Source organism: Eurosta solidaginis, chromosome X, assembly GCF_040869045.1.
Source record: "Eurosta solidaginis isolate ZX-2024a chromosome X, ASM4086904v1, whole genome shotgun sequence".
NCBI lineage: Eukaryota > Metazoa > Arthropoda > Insecta > Diptera > Tephritidae > Eurosta > Eurosta solidaginis.
Genome location: NC_090324.1, coordinates 132,167,406 through 132,189,132, shown reverse-complemented (window position 1 = coordinate 132,189,132; position 21,727 = coordinate 132,167,406). Strand labels below are relative to the sequence as shown.

At 38.6% G+C, this 21,727-nt stretch overlaps 1 pseudogene; it reads left to right on the top strand.

Annotated features, from left to right (window-relative positions):
* The first annotated feature begins 1,053 nt into the window (after positions 1-1,053).
* LOC137235163 (T-complex protein 1 subunit eta-like) lies at positions 1,054-20,094 on the top strand (annotated as a pseudogene).
* Positions 20,095-21,727: the final 1,633 nt, after the last annotated feature.

Sequence of the window (21,727 nt, the reverse complement as noted above, 5' to 3'; positions counted from 1 at the left end):
TGCAGGCCTGTGCTAATTTTGGAGCATTAAACTAAATTAAATTAAAATAACTTAACGATGTTGGATGTAAATGTTTGGAAAGTGAATATAATACGTATTTATGTTTGTAGTTGTACAATATTACAAATTCTAATATTTTTCCAGAAAACAATTGTTGCACTTCGTGCAGGTCTCCAACAAATGGAATCAACAACACAATACGCTTCGTTGCCTGGAATTCGAGAACAAATGGAAAACCTCAACAGGCCAGGTTATCCTCTACAACTACCAGGTGCACCACGTGGTTACATGGGTCAAATGATGCCACCAACACAACCTGGACAGCCGCCGATGCCCAGTCAACCACCCAAGCCGGGTTAACCCCCAATACCCGGACACGTCCGGACGTCCTGGTTATAATGTAAACTAATATATTTAAAAATTTGCTGGTGATTATTTTTGTGTTATTTTCTTTAGCAACCACCTGCACCTGTTACTGGCAAATATCAACAGCCGCAACAATATGATCAAGCCCAAGGCCGTTTAGATCCCGATCAGATGCCAAATCCGATAATAAAATAGCGCTGGTGGTGCTTTTATTACTAATGAACAGGGTTTATTACCACCATAGTTGACCACAAAATATGTGGTAGAATATCGGGGTAACTCCTCGCCACGTTACGTTAGGTATCGCTATTCGAAATTAATGTTTTGTTTGGCAATTACATTGATCTTTCTTCTTTGCAGGTCCTCTTTGTATTGCATACCTTCAACAGCTGATTTATTAAAAACAACAGCTTTGTCCATTACACTTACCGTCTAACCAATGGCACGAACGGTTGAGAGTGAATATGAGCCACCCATTGTAAATTTTTGTGAATTGGGTCCAATTAAAGGCTCATATGCAATTTGTAGATGCTGGTCGTCATTACCAATGTCTTATGTGTAAAGTAACAACAGATGGTAAAAAAAGTCTTTCACTTTTAATTGTTTTCATTGATCCATATTTTTTCTCAACAGCGCCAACTGTATATTTGCAACATTTGGGCCACACCGGACGGCGTGTCGATAAATATGAACGTACTCAACTTGTATTGGGTACATATGAGTTTTTGTGTCAAAAATATGCGGGTACCGATAGCTCTCAAGGTAAACCTCAACTCCATATCCAACATCAATCTCTCGCATTCAATTGTGGCACTGTACGCACTACATTGGGTTCACATAGTATGGACAAGCATATTGTTGATTCCAGTGGTAAGGCCACAATTTCAAATGATGGGGCAACCATTATGAAACTATTGGATATTGTGCATCCAGCCGTTAACCTCTAATCGACATCGCCAAATCTCAAGATGCTGAGGTAAGTTTTTTGTTATATTAGAATGCGTAGAATAAAAATGTTTCTCTTATCAGGTCGGCGATGGCAAAACTTCAGTAGTACTTTAAGCAGATGAAATCTAAAAACAAGTTAAACCGTATGTTGAGGAAGGCGTGCATGCCCGTATCATCATTAAAGCTATACGTAAAGCATTATAGTAATGCATGACCAAAATATGACATGGCTGTACATGTCGAAGCGCCAATCAAAGGAACAACAACGTGCTTTATTGGAAAACACGCTGCCACAGCAATGTCCTCCAAACTTATTCATCAACAAAAAGATTTATTTTCTAAAATTGTTGTGGACGCTATACTTTCCTTTGATGGACCCAACGTCATACAAAAGATGTAAAATCGCATTATTAAATATAGTTTTGGAATTCAAGGCTGAGCGTGATAATTCTGAAAACTACGTGTTGATAATGTTCAAGAGTATCAGAAAATTGTTGATGCTGAATGGCGTATTTTGTACAATGAAGTAGCTAAGTAAGGCGTCAATGTTGTGTTATCTAAACTACCAATTGGTGATGTTGGTACACACTATTTTGCAGATTGTGATATGTTCTGTGCTATTCGTTTACCAGAAGAAGATTTGAAACGTACAATGAAAGCTTGTGGTGGTGCTGTTATGACTACAGCTAATGATATTAATTCAAGTGTTTTGGGTCAATGTGATTACTTTGAAGAACGTCAAGTTGTTGGTGAACGTTTCAACGTTTTCCAAGGTTTGATAGTGGGTTTGACATTGATTTTAGTTTACAATTATTTAAAGGTTGCGTTAATGCTAGAACATGTACATTGATTTTACGTGGCGGTGCCGAACAACTTTTGGAAGAAACTGAGCTTCGTTACATGAAGCTATAATGATTGTGCGGCGTAGAATTAAACATGATTCTGTTGTTGCTGATAAGTCAAAATACAAATTGAAAAAAATGTCTAATCTTAGGGCCTCATTCTCTATTACGAAACGAATTTTCGTTGCGGATCAGAGACGAATCGCTAGTGTATTTTCACTATGTTAAACGATGGCAACAATTGACAATTACTTTTGCCTTCCTGTTAGTTAGGAACGTAAAGACCGAACAAAAATGATAGAGAATACCATTGCTAGACGAAATCGTTTGGAGGCGAATCGTTCGTCTGAGCTATCGGTCGCAATACAGAATGAGGCCTTTAAATTGTTAAGTAATATAATGAATGAATTGTGTCCAACTCCCGAAGAAAAAAACTATAAAATTTGTGTCAGTGAAATGGTAATTATTGCTTTTGGTTGTTAGTTTTGAGGCATCGTCTTCGAGTGCCTTCTGTCCGTATATGTCGGTTCTTTTGCATTCTTTTACATGCATAAAGTGCCGTTGAAGCCTTCCTCACCCTCTCCTCCACGTTGAGCTTCCATGTCAGCTTACTGTCTAGGATGATTCCTAGATATTTTGTGCACGTTTTCTCCCGTAGGGTCGCCCTTCCTAACTTAGGGACTTTGTACCTCTTTGTAAACAAGACCATATGCAACGTCATCTGCGTAACCCGTTTTTGCTGGTCCCTCGTAGAATCCCCTGAGCAGTTGGTTAATGACCAGCGTCCACAGCAGAGGTGATAGCACCCCTTCCTGCGGAGTGCCCCTGTCCTTTAATTTCGTGGCCTCGTATAATCCCCATTGCGATGTAATCTTACTGCAGTTTAACATGCAGTCGATCCATCTGGGTAAGGCTGGATGTACTTTAACGTAATTAAGACCATCCATAATCGCCCATTTAGAAACACTTTTGAAAGCCCCGGCAATGTTTAAGAAGACTTCTAGAGCATATTCCTTATATTCCAGGGCTTTTTCTATGCTTATTACCACCCTATGCATTGCGGTGTCTACTGACTTGCTTTTGGTGTACGCTTGTTGTGTTGTGGAGAGCAGCTTTTAATCCACGTTGGACTATATGTACACATCTATCAGCCTCTCAAAGGTTTTGAGCAGAAATGATTTTAAGCTATTGGGTCTATAATCTTTGGGATCCCCGCCTTTGGTAGGAAAGCTACACGAGCAGTTCTCCAAGAGTGCGGTACATGATTCAGTCTTATGCACCCATCGAATCACTCATCTTCTCGGGAAAAGCCGGCGTACACCCCCAATAAAGTCGGAGTCTTAGCGTTATCTCCCTTTGGCTTATCTCCTACTTCCGTAGTTGGAACTTCCCTCTGACTCGCAGCCTTCGAGGTAGTTGCTACCTTGCTATTGGGGCCCAACTGTCTTACAGCTTTGGGCCTACTTGTCTTGTCTATGCGACTGCCCTGCCTCGCGGCTCTGGGTCCTTACTTTCTCTTGAAAGCAGGCTTGTCACCTTCCGCCGAACGTTTCCGCTTCATTCTACGATTCGACGCTTTTTCCCCTTACTGGTTGCAGAACCGATGGTTTCTAGCAGCAAACCTTTTGAACTGCCTTCGACCTACTTCTACGCCTCATGGGTCATTCCAAGCGCTCGCTCTCCACTTCTGTTGGGTCGACCACTGCTCCCAGGCGTTGGACAATTCTTAGTGCTGCACGGTACTGCGAGAGAGCGAGAGAAAAAGAACCGTCAGCCACAGCACCGCCCCTTACTATGGTAAGGCCGTCAATACTTCCCGAGGTGGTCCGGTATCGGGAAGGCTCCGTTCGAATACAGCCGAATTTATCCCCTGGCTGCAAATTGTCTAATAGGCACGGTCCGCATAACACCCTGGATTAGGGAGTTGGCAGTTCTTGGTCACCGACATCCCGCCGCCCTCCTATGAGGCAAAACGGCGTAGATGCCAGTCCCAAACAGCTCCGCCTCATATTCGGGCGCTATGGAAATCGGCTATGCCCACACACCACCGACGAGGCGCCTACCCTAATGAGGGAGAGATTGGGGAGATAGCTGTTTATTTTATTACAAAGCTCATCGATGTAGGAAACAATTGCATAGGTGTAGAAGCAATGGTGACTCCTTCTGGTGGTAAAGGTAGCTATTGATATGTAGAAGTTAAACAGAAATTTGATGAATATGAGTTTTTTTTTTAAGTTATTGCAAAAAAAGCGTTGAGGATTTTTAATATCTTACGAGGTACCTTCGTACACGTTTCTAAGAATGAAGAATGAGACCTTTTAAAACTTCGCTATAATTTAACATACAATACTTTACCCCATTTTAACACAACTATCATTTTTTGATTTTATTAAATTTTTAAAAAATTTTCTTCCTCTACAGTTCCATTTCCGTATTGGATGCTTTCGCATTTTCTCCATCAATAACTGTGACAAGGTGGAAGAAATCTATGCGCGTAAATCGCAACATATTATCTTGGTCGAGCGTTTCTTCAATAGCTCTCTAGTGGTGATGGTGACAGCAGAGAAACCCAACTGTTTACAAAAGTTACACTTCAAAAAGACTAAAAATATCTGCGTCTACGGCTCAAATATCCACAGTATATGAATGAATTGAACGCACCCAATTGTCTGCCTAACGGATAGTATACATATCCATCAACGCACTGGGTCTGAATACTGAAACAGTACACATATTCAAAATCGATGAGAAGGCTGTGATGATGGTATAGGGTGAGTTGTTGAATAACATACGAAAACCACTTTAACCCATCTATATATTTGCATTTCAGCTAAAGCTTTACAAACAGCAAAAATTGCTGGCACCAAGACAGTGAAGCATTCATTACACTGTACGGATGGTGCAAAGTTAGAAACTGCTGTTGTAACTGCTGCCACCGACACAACGGTCATCTTTACTTCGCCGAGTAGCGGCTCGTCCGACTATCTATCGAAGACAGTATAATCATTTCTTTTGCCAACACAGGTTAGCGATGTGCTCGCACAGGAAAATATTTCAATTGGAAAACAAAAACCAATTAAGAGAGTTTATTTATTATTAAAGTACTTACTTTTCTTTATATCAACTATATTAATTTAAGTAGCAATTTCATGTGCATATATAATAAGGGATGTCGTGATACGATTGCTGTGGGAATTAGATTTGAAACCAGTCAATGCTCCTGCTAAGGGTTGCAGAATTATCGCTTGAATGATTAGATTTAGAACAATAATAAGTCTGAATCAATTACTAGTCGCACATTTTTAAGTTCATAAATTATGACGGCAATCGGATTCCACGACACCTTTGAATATTCTTGATCTGAAAAAAGAGTAAACCTAATCTGAATTTCTACTAAGCTTTAAGTTGTAGATTATTCAAATAATTGGAGTTTTTGCTAAAGGTTAAAATTATTTTCTGCTCGCTTAGAAAAGATTTCAATTGGAAAACAAAAACCAATTAAGCGAGTTTATTTATTATTAAAGTACTTACTTCTTTTCTATATGAACTGGATTTATATAAGTTGCAACTTCATGTACATACATATATAATAAGGGATGTCGTGATACGATTGCTGTCGGAATTAGATTTAAAACCAATCAATACTCTTGCTAAGGGTTGCAGAATTATTGCTTGAATGATTCGATTTAGAATAATAATAAGTCTGACAAAATTACTAGTCGTACATTTTTAAGTTCATCAATTACGACAGCAATCGGATGCCATGACACCTTTGAATATTCTTGATCTGAAAAAAGAGTAAACCTAATCTGAATTTCTACTAAGCTTTAAGTTGTAGATTATTCAAATAGTTGGAGTTTTTTCTAAAGTTTAAAATTATTTTCTGCTCGCTTAGAAAAGATTTCAATTGGAAAACAAAAACCAATTAAGCGAGTTTATTTATTGTTAAAGTACTCACTTCTTTTTTATATGAACTCTATTAATATAAGTTCCAATTTCATGTACATATAATAAAAATAATAAATATTGAAAATTCAATTTTTTGGTTCATATTTTATTCATATGGCTGCTCCAAGTAAAGTAAATCTGCAGGTAAAATTCATGTTATATGGAGGTTATATAAATGGTAAAACCGCATTAAAATTGATTGTCAAATGACTCGAAAATGTAGAGTGAAATGACGGAGAATATGACCGCCATTTGACGAGCTTTATGACCTGTGTGAGCAGCACAGTAATATGCTCACATCCTATAGGTGGGAGCGGAATGCACGATCACATTAATAGGAACGAAACGGAAAATTTGGTCACAAAACCTAACACGCTCATGCAAATGTGACTATGAAATTAACCGCTGGGAAAAGTCACAATGACCGTAAAATGACTAGTCAAATGACGTGGTGCGTTTTTGCAGGGATGGTTGGCAGGGTAATTTGATAATTTGCGGTGACAATGGCCCCTATTATGAGACAAATTCGATCTTCGACTGTGATCGAAAGAGTTGATCGAACGAATTTTCATTCGGTATTATGACACTCATTCGATCAAGACTAGTGTCATTGTTCGATAGTTCGATAAATTCATCCGTTCGGAAAAGCACATTCCCATCCTCTGTCAAATAAAATAAAAGCAAAATTATTTATTATGAAAAAAAAGGCTTAAGTACTGCAACTAGCCAGAAGTATACAACGCTGAAATGAATTTCAACGCGTAATTGTAGCTTTCTAAACATTGTAACTTTCTAAACATATTGTTACATGTGTTAAACACCTAAGTTCATAATGACCATAGAAGCGTTCATGGCCTTGCTATCCAGTAAAGATGAATGGCTGCAACAATGCACAAGAGCCAAGTCTATTCCAACCTTTTTGAAATTGGCAACCATTCTCAGATTTTGCGCTAGGGATTGTCTCACCTGAGAATCGGGTACGAGAATGCACTCGAAATTTTTTCCACCTGATCCTTTCTGCAAGTTCCATTTGTTATAAACGGATTCAGTCCAATTTTTTAAACCAATATTCCAAGCAGTTGTTTTGAATTCACGACCTTGGACCTATATGTAGGGTTCTTAAATTATATTGACTCAATTATTTTTATTTAACTTTGTTATTATGTTACTTTGAACTTTCTAATTTTAATTGGTTTTACTACATTTAAATTTTCAATAATTGATTTTTCAAAAATTTTCATTATTATTCAATTTTGCATCATGAAAATATAACATTTTATTTTAAATAATTTTTGTGTGGATATTAATTTTAATAAAATAAAGCATCCTACAATATATACGATTAATACAAATAGTTTAAAATTACTATTAGGTAGCAAAAAAGTAGAAGATAAACACAAAAAACTTACGTTTCAAACTATTTTCTTCTATTCGATACAGCGTCGACAACAAATTTCTATTCGCTTCAAAATTAGATACAAAACGAAAATTTCGACAGAGATTAGATGTCATAATACCAATTTCAAATTCGATTTTCGATGTTCGATAGCCAGCGAAGATCGAAGATCGAAAAATGCTCATAATAGGGGCTAATATTCGAGTTGAAAGGAAAAATAGAAGAATTATTATTACAAAAAAGTACTGCGACAGAAACTTTAAAACCGGAAATTAAAGAAATGAACGGTGAATTTATAGCATTACCATGTTATGACAAGATAGAGCCATTTTCTGGTTCTGTATAAATTTTGTTTTATATTCTTTAACAAAAATATATTACCTATGTAACAAAGTTCATTTAAGTTCACGTTTAACTCATAAAAAAATTGTTTGCAGACACTTACCACGCAAATTTGGAAAGTATCAAAAGTATTTTAGCAGAACAAACCGTCCTAATACAAACATTGAGTGATAACATCTACCCTGTGCCTAAATTCCCTTCAAGATTTCCTTTAAAACCACAGAATGAGCTGGACAGCCTGGAGTCATTTATTTGTGTAGAAAATCAAAATCACGTTGTAAGTGTCTTTATCTTTACTTGCTATATTACTACACATACGCGATTAAAAGTTTGAACCTAAATCTGAAACTTTTTTGTACTATATATATGACCAAACCAAATTGGGTATCAATTAAGGTTATGCCAGTTTTCGTGAAAAAGTTTGAAAACCTGCTTAAACTGATGAATTGTTTAAAATTTAGGCTCAAACTTTTGACCGTGTACAACAACATAGATAATCTGAACAAAACTATATTTGTATATTAACTTATATACCTTAAAAAATTATATATGTTTTATGACAGGTTGGAACGGTGAACATTTAATAAAGAATTGTGTATTAAAATGTAACTTGCTGTCAATTTTGGGAAAAGAAGTAATATTGGAACACAATATGGATGGAAAGCAAAACAAAAAGCCGCTACTTCGTTACGCGAACCTAATGAATGTTATTTTTGGTAAGTATATTGGTCGGTATTTCGCAGTGCTTTCAACTGACACTTTTAACATTGTGATGTCCTACGAAATGGCAATTGCCCTCTTTGCAAAACTTTTGAACACGTTCTGGACTAGTTCAGTCCTTGGTGGTTCTGAGTTAGTCGCAGCACTTGATTAATATATATGTATATAAACACGCGTACATTTCTTGCACGATATACATATAACATATATTTCTAATACTTTAATTACAGAAGCTGCTCAAAAACTAGAAATATGCAAAAAAGAATGCAAAGACCAGCTGCGCTGTGCAATTAAATCGATAAAAAATCGACAACACAAGACCTCTTGCCTTAAGCGAAAGCGCTCTCAAAATGACGACACAGCAGAATTAATAAGATAATTAATATACATTTAGCAAAAATAAGTTTATTTCTTTTTGATATAAATATTCAGAAATAAGACTGAATTCATTATAATTAAAATTTACGTTTTTTAATTTTATTTTTTAATATAAATACATAATACAATGTACTAATTGAAGTGGCATATAATTAATGTTTATCAAAAATAAGTTTATTTTCAAAAGTTTTGAATATGCATATACAAGACTGAATTCATTACAATTTTAATTTTAATTTTTACTTTATATTTTATATATATACTAATTACATACAAAACTAAAGTTTTAAGTTTGATTTTAAATGCTAATAACCATTCAAACATGAAATTAAAAAAGATAGGATGACAACATTTTAAAACAACCTGTTTTTATTGTCCAAATTGAATAGTTCCGCTTCTGCGTGAGGCATTCTTGGCTCGCTTCTTTGGGATCAACAGAACATGGCATTCTTTGTTCGCTTCTGCGTAAAGCATCCTCGACTCGCTTCAAAGGAATCAACAGAGCAGGGCATTCTTTGTCCACTTCTCAATAAGGCATTCTTGCTTCGCTTCTATGAATTTAATATAGGAATGCATTCTTTATCCGCTTCTCGGTAAGGCTTTCCTCAGTCGGTACTTTTCAATCGTAGAGGTAATTTGTTCTCTATTCCTTTTACGGTGATCCACGTAGTAAGGCCATACCTCCAATGACATGCCCATGTTAAAGTAGAAGGGAAACGGTAAGCGATTGCCCACGTTTTACCTAATTCCATATTCACTTCTGAGGTAATCATGTTTTTTGCTGGGATGTCATCATCAGCTACTATTTCGCTCACATATACACACGCATATGGTTACACACTACAAATACACGCGCGTATGGCTAGTGACCAGGTAGAGGATTCTAGAAAAAGAAACCTCTAGACATTTGGGCAGAGAGTATAAAAGCAGCAGAAGCTGAGTAGTTCGTAATCAGTTTGATTTAAGCAAGCTATTGGTTGTGAGGTATCAGTGTTATTGCGAAGTACTTTCAAAGTAGTCTAATACAGGCCATATTGCATTATTGAATATTAGAGTTATTTATTGAACAGTTTAGCGATACGAACGTTAGCAGAAGGTTTGGGATTAGCGGAATTTCCCTAAATTCGTTACAATTGGTGTCAGAAGAGGGATTGTTGAATAAGTTCTGGAGATTTCGAATACAACTTGGACATGGCCAAGTTAAGTGAATTAAGGATCCAGCAACTGAAAAAGCAGTTGGAGAACCGTTGATGGAATACAACCTGCAATAAGATCGGAATTCAAGCACGGCTACGAGAGGTATTGGAGTTGGAAGGAATTAATGTGGAAGAGTATGTCTTTTATCCTGGAAGAGCCAACGACGAAAATGGAGGAGAAGATAGAGACTCCGAATCCATTGGCAAGTTTTGCCACTAACGCGATACTAGCAGTGTCGAAGCAAATGTCGTCACAAATATCAACCGAAATGTCATCTCAACTGGAATCGCAGGAGAACTGTATAACATCCAAGATGGAAGAACAGAAGACATATATGGCATCTCAACTGGAAGAACAGAAGACATATATGACACCTCAGTTGGCTGAGCAATTGAAAGCTCAGGAGGCCCTCATATCCTCGGAGCTGGAGGCACAGGAGATAAGGGTATCATCGAAGCTGGAGGCCCAGGATACAAAAATTTTACAGTTTGAGGAAAAAATCGAGGCCGAGGTCGATGCCTTGAGAGGACGTATCGAGCAGTTGCAACTTAATCTCCCGGCTGCTTCAGCGAGTAATACGATGATAAAAACTCCATCTTTTGACGGTTCTGTTCCTTTGCAGGCCTATAAGATACAGTTCGAGAAGACCGCAGCAGAGAACAACTGGAATGCTGAAGATAAAGTTGCTGTACTGTTCGTGGCATTAAAGGGCTTGCAGCTGAAATCTTGCAGACAATTCCAGAGTACGAACGGAACAAGTATGAAACATTGATGAGCGCTCTAGAGAGGCGATACGGAAGCGAACACAGGAAACAGATATACCAAATTTAGTTGCAAAACCGTTACAAAAAAGCTAATGAGACTTTGCAAGAGTTTGCTTCGGATGTTGAAAGGTTGGCTCATTTGGCAAATGCGGACGCACCCGTGGAATACACCGAGAGGGCAAAAATCCAGAGTTTTATAAATGGCATACGGGACGTGGAAACCAAGCGAGCCACATATGCAAACCCAAAACCCACATTCGCAGAAGAAAAATGATGCAGTCAAATTCTTTAAGTGTGGAAAGCCAGGGCACATTGCGCGTTATTGCAACACCAACCCTAACAGTTCCAACAATGTGGGTGGTCCCAAACGCCGAGCTGAAGTAGATGAGCAAATATCCAAGACCAATGAATCGTTAAACTAAAGCAAGTCAGCCGCAAGGCACTTATTCCCTATCTCACAAATTGGAAGAAGGTCAAACCATCTTAATGTCGGAGGACTTGTGGATGGAAAAGAACGTTTACTGAATGTAGATATGGGTGCATCTCATTCTATCATTCGAGCGGAATTAGTCAACAAGAAGATAAGACCATTGCATGGTGCGAGATTGCGTACAGCCACTGGAGAAGACACCACGGTTCTAGTAGAAGTATCATGTGAAGTCGCAATTGGGAATGTCACGGTAGTACACAATTTTATAGTGGCAGAGATAGTTGATGAAATAATAACTGGAGTGGACTACTCAATGAGTTCAAGTCACCACTCAAACTGACCAGAGGAGCTATTTTGGGAAGATGCCGAGAGGCTGAAGTAGTAATCAATTGTGAGCAGCTCCAGGAAGACGCTTCAATTAGCAATATTGATCTTTCAGATGACATCATGGCATGGGCGGAGGGGCTAGATGAACATTATCAGAGTAAGGCAAAACTAAAAAAAAAAAAAAAAAAATAAATGTAAGGCGCGATAACCTCCGAAGAGATCTAAGGCCGAGCTTCTCTTCCAATTTGCGTCGTGCTCCTCTTGATTTTTCCCTACAAATTGGCCGGACGGGACCTACATGTTTTATGCCGACTCCGAACGGCATCTGCAAGGCAGATGAGTTTTCACTGAGAGCTTTTCATGGCAGAAATACAATCGGAGCGCTTGCCAGACACTGCCGAGGGACGACCCCGCTTAGAAAAATTTTCTTCTAATTGAAAAATCTTATTTCTAAAATTTTGATGTTGCTTTGCCCGGGAGTTGAACCCAGGGCATACCGTGTGATAGGCGGAGCACGCTACCATCACACCACGGTGGCCGCAAAACTACTGCTCCTAAAATTCGCCAACATATTTGACCAGGATGGTTCAAGACAAGGCCGCACCAACGTTGTGAAACATCAAATTGACACTGGAGATGCGAGGCCGATCCGTCAAGCTCCCCGTAGTGTTCCACTGGCGACACGGGAAGTTGTGAGTCAAATCATACAAGAAATGAGCGACAGCGGCGTAATCGAACCATCAGCTAGTCAATGGAGCTCACCGGTGGTACTTGTAAAGAAGAAGGATGGAAAAATGGGGTTTTGCGTGGACTACCGCAAGCTATACGATGTCACGAAAAAGGACAGCTACCCATTGCCAAGGACTGACGATACTCTGGACTCGTTATCTGGTACGAAATGGTTTTTATACTCAGTTGAGCAGAGCTCACAGAGTATATTAACTTTGATTGGATAACGGTTGGTTGTGCAGGTATAAAGGAATCGAGATAGATATAGACTTCCATATATCAAAATCATCAGTATCGAAAAAAAGTTTGATTGAGCCATGTCCTTCCGTCCGTCCGTCTGTCCGTTAACACGATAACTTGAGTAAATTTTGAGGTATCTTGATGAAATTTGGTATGTAGATTCCTGGGCACTCATCTCAGATCGCTATATAAAATGAACAATATCGGACTATAACCACGCCCACTTTTTCGATATCGAAAATTTCGAAAAACCGAAAAAAGCGATAATTCATTGCCAAAGGCGGTTAAAGCGATGAAGCTTGGTATATGGGTTGACGTTATGACGCAGAATAGAAAATTAGTAAGATTTTGGACAATGGGCGTGGCACCGCCCACTTTTACAAGAAGGTAATTTACAAGTTTTGCAAGCTGTAATTTGGCAGTCGTTGAATATATCATGATGAAATTTGGCAGGAACGTTACTACTATTACTATATATGTGCTAAATAAAAATTAGCAAAATTGAAAGAAGAACACGCCCACTTTTTAAAAAAAAATTTTTTTTAATTCAAATTTTAACAAAAAATTTAATCTCTTTACTGTATATAAGTAAATTAAGTCAAAATTCAACTCCAGTAATGATATAATGCAACAAAATACAAAAATAAAGGAAAATTTCAAAATGGGCGTGGCTCCGCCCATTTTCATTTAGTTTGTCTAGAATACTTTTAATGCCATAAGTCGAACAAAAATTTACCAATCCTTCTCAAATTTGGTAGGGGCATAGATTCTATGACGGTAACTGTTCTCTGTGAAAATGGGCGAAATCGGTGGAAGCCACGCCCAGTTTTTAAACACAGTCCACCGTCTGTCCTTCCGCTCGGCCGTTAACACAATAACTTGAGCAAAAACCGATATATCTTTACTAAACTTAGCCCACGTACTTGTCTGAAATCACTTTATTTTGGTATAAAAAATGGCCGAAATCCGACCATAACCACGCCCACTTTATCGATATCGAAAATTACGAAAAATGAAAAAAATTCCATAATTCTATACCAAATACGAAAAAAGGGATGAAACATGGTAACTGGATTGGTTTATTGACTAAAAATATAACTTTGGAAAAAACTTTGTAAAATGGGTGTGACACCTACCATATTAAGTAGAAGAAATTGAAAAAGTTCTACAAGCCGAATTCAACAGCCCTTGGAATCTTGGCAGGAATACTGTTAGTGGTATTGCATATATAAATACATTAGCAGTACCCGACAGATGATTTTCTGGATCACCTGGTCCACATTTTGGTCGATATCGCGAGAACGCCTTCACATATACATCTAAGGGCCACTCGCTTTTAAAACCCTCATTAATACCTTTAATTTGATATCCATATCGTACAAACACATTCTAGAGTCACCCCTGGCCCACCCTAATTGCGATATCTCGAAAAGGCGTCCACCTATAGACCTAATGCCCACTCCCTCTTAAAATGCTCAGTAACACGTTTCGTTTGATACCCATATCGTACAAACATTCTAGAGTCACCCCTAATGGCGATATCCCAAAAAGGCGTCCACCTATAGACCTAATGTCCACTCCCTCTTAAAATGCTCAGTAACAGCTTTCGTTTGATACCCATATCGTACAAACATTCTAGAGTCACCCCTAGCCCACCCTAATGTCGATATCTCGAAAAGGCGTCCACCTATAGACCTAATGCCCACTCCCTCTTAAAATTCTCAGTAACACCTTTCGTTTGATACCCATATCGTACAAACATTCCAGAGTCACCCCTGGCCCACCCTAATGGCGATATCTCGAAAAGGCGTCCACCTATAGACCTAATGCCCACTCAATCTTAAAATGCTCAGTAACACCTTTCGTTTGATACCCATATCGTACAAATATTCTAGAGTCACCCTTGGTCCACCTTTATGGCGATATCTCGAAAAGGCGTCCACCTATAGAACTAAGGATTACTCCCTTTTAAAATACTCATTACCACTTTTCATTTGATACCCATATCGTACAAACACATTCTAGAGTCACCCCTGGCCCACCCTAATGGCAATATTTCGAAAAGGCGTCCACCTATAGACCTAATGCCCACTCCCTCTTAAAATGCTCAGTAACACCTTTCGTTTGATACCCATATCGTACAAACATTCTAGAGTCACCCCTGGCCCACCCTAATGGCGATATCTCGCAAAGGCGTCCACCTATAGACCTAATGCCCACTCCCTCTTAAAATGCTCAGTAACACCTTTCGTTTGATACTCATATCGTACAAACACATTCTAGAGTCACCCCTGGCCCACCCTAATGACGATATCTCGAAAAGGCGTCCACCTATAGACCTCATGCCCACTCCCTCTTAAAATGCTCAGTAACACCTTTCGTTTCATACCCATATCGTACAAACATTCTAGAGTCACCCTTGGTCCACCTTTATGGCGATATCTCGAAAAGGCGTCCACCTATAGAACTAAGGATTACTTCCTTTTAAAATACTCATTACCATCTTTCATTTGATACCCATATCATACAAACACATTCTAGAGTCACCCCTGGCCCACCCTAATGGCGACATTTCGAAAAGGTGTCTACCTATAGACCTAATGCCCACTCCCTCTTAAAGTGCTCAGTAACACTTTTCGTTTGATACCCATATCGTACAAACATTCTAGAGTCACCCCTGGCCCACCCTAATGGCGATATCTCGAAAAGGCGTCCACTATAGAACTAATGCCCACTTCCTCTTAAAATGCTCAGTAACACCTTTCATTTGATTCCCATATCGTACAAACACATTCTAGAGACACCCCTGGTCCACCTTTATGGCGATACCTCGAAACGTCGTCCACCTATGGAACTAAGGATCACTCCTTTTCAAAATACTCATTAACAGCTTTCATTTGATGATACCCATATCGTACAAACCTATTCTAGAGTCACCTCTGGTCCACCTTTATGACGATTTCTCGAAAAGGCGTTCACCTATAGAACTAAAGCCCATTCCCTTTTAAAATACTCATTACCACCTTTCATTTGATACCCATATCGTAAAAACACATTCTAGAGTCACCCCTGGCCCACCTTAATGGCGATATCTCGAAAAGGCGTCCACCAATAGACCTAAGGCCCACTCCCTCTTAAAATGCTCAGTAACACCTTTCATTTGATACCCATATCGTACAAACAAATTCTAGAGTCAGCCCTGGTCCACCTTTATGGCGATATCCCTAAATGGCGTCCATCCATAGAACTATGGCCTACTCTCTCTTAAAATACTCTTTAATACCTTCCATTTGATACACATGTCATACAACCACATTCCAGGGTTACCCTAGGTTCATTTTCCTCCATGGTGATTTTCCTTATTTTGTCTCCATAGCTCTCAACTGAGTATGTAATGTTCGGTTACACCCGAACTTAGCCTTCCTTACTTGTTCACACTGGACTTGAAAAGCAGCTATTGGCAAGTGGAAGTGAAGGAGGAAGACAAAGAGATAACAGCCTTCAGTTTCAGTGATGGTCTTTGGCAATTTACAGCGATGCCTTTTGGACTTTGTAATGCACCACCTACTTTTGAAAGACTCATGGATCAGGTACGGAAAGGACTACATTGGAAAACATGCTTAGTGTACCTAGACGACATCATCGTATTGGGAAAGAATTTCGAAGAACATCTGAAGAACTTGGAGAAGGTTTTCCAAAGAATAGGTGGTGCTGGTCTGAAACTTAGTCACAAAAAGTGTTCTCTGTTCAATAAGCGAGTTAATTACTTAGGTCATAAAGTAACAACGGAAGGCATCTGCACCGCGAATGAAAATATAGAAGCAGAAAGGATTGGCCAAGACCACAGAATATTCATGAGTTAAGAAGTTTCCTTGGGCTGTGCACATATTACCGCCGATTTGTACCAAATTTTGCCAACGTAGCCCATAGCCTCCACGAGCTTACAAGAAAAAATAAAGCTTTTGAAGTGAAGAAGGAGCAAAAAGTGGCTTTCCGAACATTGAATGAGCGTTTGTGCACTGCCCCAATGTTGGCATATCCAATTCCAGGAGCAGCATTTATTCTAGATACCTATGCGAGTGGACATGCTATAGGAGGCGTATTATCACAACTGGTCGATGGACAGGAGAAGGTAATTGTATATTACAGCCGATCAATTGGAAAACCAGAGAGGAACTACTGCGTTAAACGGAGGGAGCTGCTGGCATTGTTAGAGTGCAATAAACATTTTCACGAATACATCTACGGCCAGCGATTCCGCGTTAGGACAGATCACGCAGCGTTGAAATGGCTTCTTCAGTTCCATAATCCGGAAGGACAATTGGAACGGTGGATCGAGCGACTACAAAGCTATAACTTTTCTATTGAGCATCGGAGAGGCAGTACTCATGGGAAAGCCGATGCAATGTCACGAAGACCATGTTGTTTGGAATGCAAGCACTGTTCAAAGGCCGAGGCTAAAGAAGACATTATAGATGTCCGGCTAATGACTATAACATGTACGGATGAATGGGACATGGAACAACTAAGGAAGTGTCAGCTAGAAGATACAGATCTATCACATGTTATGCAAGGGCTCGAACAGAACGAAAGACCAAATAGAGAGGAGATGTTAGCAGAGAGTCCCTTTGCGAAGTCATATTGGGCACAGCGGAACAGTTTAGAATTGATATCCGGTTGCCTTCATCGAGTATGGGAGAGAGAGGATGGTCAAAGTAAGAGGAAACTGATAGTTGTTACAAGGAAAAGGATTCCAGACATTCTCAATGAGCTACATAACGGTCCAAGTGGAGAACAACTTGGTAGTCCGTAATCAATTGGAATTACGAAGACGCTCGAGAAGATTAAGCAGAGATTCTATTGGGTTAGTCTCCGTCAGTCGGTCACTGAATGCATTGCCAACTGCGAGGTTTGCAGCAGGGCGAAAGGGCCCAAAATCCGAAGTCAAGACCAGATGAAGCAGTATATTTCAGGTGCACCTTTTGAAAGGATTGCCATAGATGTCGCAGGTCCATTTCCTACTAGCAACCGCGGAAACAAATACGTACTGGTGGTTATGGATTATTTCAGTAAATGGCCAGAGGTATACCCAATTCCAAACCAAGAAGCGGAAACAGTAGCAGAAGTGATTACAAACGATTGGGTTGCAAGGTATGGTGTACCAAAGGAGTTACATCCTGACCAAAGCAGGAATTTTGAATCAGCTGTGTTCCAAGAAATGTGTAAGAAGTTTGGCATTCGAAAAACACGGACAACTGCATTGCGTCCTCAGTCCGATGGTATGGTGGAAATTCAATAGAACCTTGGAGGAGCATTTAAGGAAAGTAGTAGACAAGTACCATAAGGGGTGGGATACACACATATCATTATTCTTGATGGCTTACCGATCGGTAGTGCATGGGACAACGGGCCAAACTCCCGCAAAGGTAATTTTTGGCAATGACCTTCGACTGCTAGCTGATTTGAAGTTTGGGATAGATGCCGATGCGGAGAGAAATGCCAAGAAATCCACTGGTGACCTAGAAGAAGAGCTGAAAGAAATACACGATCTTGTACGGAAACGAAAAAAATTTATGAGTGACAAGTTGAAAGCCAGATACGATAAAGCAATTATTTCAGAAGTTTTTCAGGAAGGCGATTTGGTGCTGTTAAACAACCCACAACGAAAAAAAGGTTTGTGGTTCTTCTGGAAAGGCTGGCAGCGTTTAGATCATAAAATTTGTCTGATCGGGACGAGCAGACTTGGATGGAGGGCAGTGTGATGAATATTAGTAACACTAAGTGATACTCATATCACTAATCTAATACTAAGTAAATAAAGCTACAACAACAATAAAGCAAGCTGCCCCACTTATATGTACGTAAAAAAATTTATTATCATGTACACACATACATAAAAGCAGCAGAGAAATACTCACAAACACATGTCATCATCAGCTACTACTTGGCACACATATACACACGCATATGGTTACACACTACAAATACACGCGCGTATAACCAGGTAGAGGATTCTAGAAAAGGAAACGTCTAGACATATTGGCAGAGAATATAAAAGCAGAAGAAGCTGAGTAGTCCGTAATCAATTTGATTTAAGCAAGCTATTGGTTGTGAAGTATCAATGTTATTGTACAGTACTTTCAAAGTAGTCTAATACAGGCTATTTTGCATTATTGAATATTAGAGTTATTCATTCAACAGTTTAGCGATACGAACGTTAGCAGAAGGTTTGGAGCAAGCGGAATTTCCCTAACTTCGTTACAATATGCAAAAAACTCATTTGAATACACAATAGGCTATAACCAAGCAATGAACAAAAATATCTGGTGTATTATTCTAAAAGTAAAAAGTATATTTCCCCAATATAAAATAGCTGTAATCTATCACTCACTGTGGATAAAACAAGTGTGATTTCTTATCTGTCAAATGCCAGACAGGATGTTCAATATGGCTGCTTTTAAGCGTTTTGACAGGGTGTTCAATATGGCGGCGCATAGGGCCGGCTATCTTCAGCGGGTGATAGAAAGAGTTACAGAATGAGACAGCGATAGTAAATAAAAATTCAGGTGATCCATTCTATTTGTAATTTTGACGTTTGTGCACTTGTCTTATCCACAATGCTATCACTCACCAAACTCGAGTGATGGATGTTTTAAATAATAATTGCTTAACGCAGGATAATGTTATTTTTGCCGGCGATTGTAACATAAACCTCTTTAAGAGTACTACATATGTATACTAAACAGTTAGTTGACTTATTTCAATCCTTTACTAACATAGCGGAACGATACAAGGTGGCAGCATGGTGACATACCTACAAACATAAATAAAAATTCCATGTACTTTGGTTTTGTAAATTCGATGGACAAATGTCAAAATCGTACTGCGTCGGAAGTTGATGTATCAAATCAAATAAAAAAAGTTTATTATAATCAGATTTCCGATGCTGCCACTTTGTATCGTTCCGCCATGTTTACTATGGAACAAAAACTACATTTTTACACGCGAAAGGACGATAACACCGAAAAATTGATAGACCTATTATTTACAGATGGTATCACAATATCATGTGCAAAACTAGAAGAATATCAGATTTTAGATCATGAAACTATTCATTTTAAAATCAAGTTAGATAAATTACTTCAAATGAAAACTAGGAAAACGATAATTTCTTGGGAAAATTATACATGTGACTGTCTTATTAACCAATTACAACAGTTCAACTTCACTGGCATTGAAAACTTGAGTATCGAAAATAAAGCTACCTTGCTTCATAATACCCTGTCAAATGCAATGGCCACACTGACATACTCCAAGGAAGTCAGTGTTACGCTTATGACCAAGTGGTATGATTTTGAACTTTCAAATTTGAATAAGCCTAAACTAGATCTTTACAAAGTCGCTATAACAACTGGGGAATGGAATGAATATATCGCTATAAAACGTAAATATAAACGGCTAATTTAGATTAAAAAAGCGAAGTATATGCAACATAAAATCGATTGTAATGTTGCTGACAGCAAGGCCATTGACAGTATATTGGAGATCAGCCTACATATCACGGCTATTTCCGTTAATTATGATAGTATTCTAGGTGTGCAAAACGGCTCCAATGTTTTTGTTTCAATAAGTTACTACAACTCACGTACTTGAAATAGTAAGTAGGTTCAAAAACAAAACTGGAGGGAAAAAGCTCATTTCAGAGGGCGTTATTAAAGACTCCATAACCTAAGCAGGGTTTTTTTATGCTCAAATTTTTAGCGAAAGCTTAGATACAGGTATAGCTCCTAATTTATCAAAATCTTCCGTAGTTGTGCTCATAGAAAAGGTTAAAAATACCATTAGAGCGGATGAGATCAGACCAATTAATACGTTACAATTAGGGCTGGGACTATCCGCATATTCGAATATTCGGATATCCATACGGATATCCGTTGACACGGATAAAATCCGGACCGCATAGATATCCGGTTAATATTCGTTTATGAAACTATCCGGATATCCGGATTTGTGAAGACCGGTTAATAACCGTACTTTTGGATATCCAGTGAAAGCAACAAATTGATGTACCATATATGTTTATTTAACATTAATAACAATAAATTCGTGGGGCCTCTTAATCAATTAACAACGTTTTTTCACAATATAAAAAAATGGCACTGTTCTTATTTTCACTTCTTTGTAAAATTGTAGCTTTTTAATTTTTGACGTTAATTTAATAATCTACAAACATATTTTGTGAATAATTTTTCGATGTTTGCTTCGTTCAATTCTGATATGCAGATATTCAACTTTTATATTCCAGTATCCGGACATACGGATATCTGGATTTTCCGTTTACGTATCCGGATAGCCGAACAGCGGATATCCAGCTTTCCCAGTTATGAATACGGATATCCGGATAGACGGATTTTTTGCTTAGCTATGCGGTTATTCGAATATCCGGTTTATCCGGAACCTAGGGTATCCCTGGCATGTGTTTGTATGACATGGGTATCAAATGAAAGGTATTAAAGAGTATTTTAAAAGGGAGTGGGCCATAGTTCTATAGGTGGACGCCTTTTAGAGATATCGCCATAAAGGTGGACCATGGGTGGCTCTAGAATGTGTTTTTACGATATGGGTATCAAATGAAAGGTACTAATGAGTATTTTAAAAGGGAGTGGGCCTTAGTTCTATAAGTGGACTACTTTTCGAGATATCGCCATAAGGTGGACCAGGGGTGACTATATAATGTGTTTGTACGGTATGGGTATTAAATTAAAGGTATTAATGAGGGTTTAAAAAGGAGTGTCCCTATATTTGAAGGCGTTTTCCAGATATCGAACAAAATGTGGATCTGGGTGACCCAGAGCATCATCTGTCGGGTACCACTAATTTATTTATATATGTAATACCACGAACAGATTTCCTGAAATGATTCCAAGGGCTTTTAATTTCACCCTGCAGAATTTTTTAATTTTCTTCTGTTTCGATTATACCTTGTAAATCTCTGCAAAGCGTTTTCCCACCGGGAGTGGGATTTGAAACCGCACTCGTAGGATGGTTGAAGTGTTAAAAACGCATTCAGTCACGTCATGCCTTATTAGTTATAAACTTT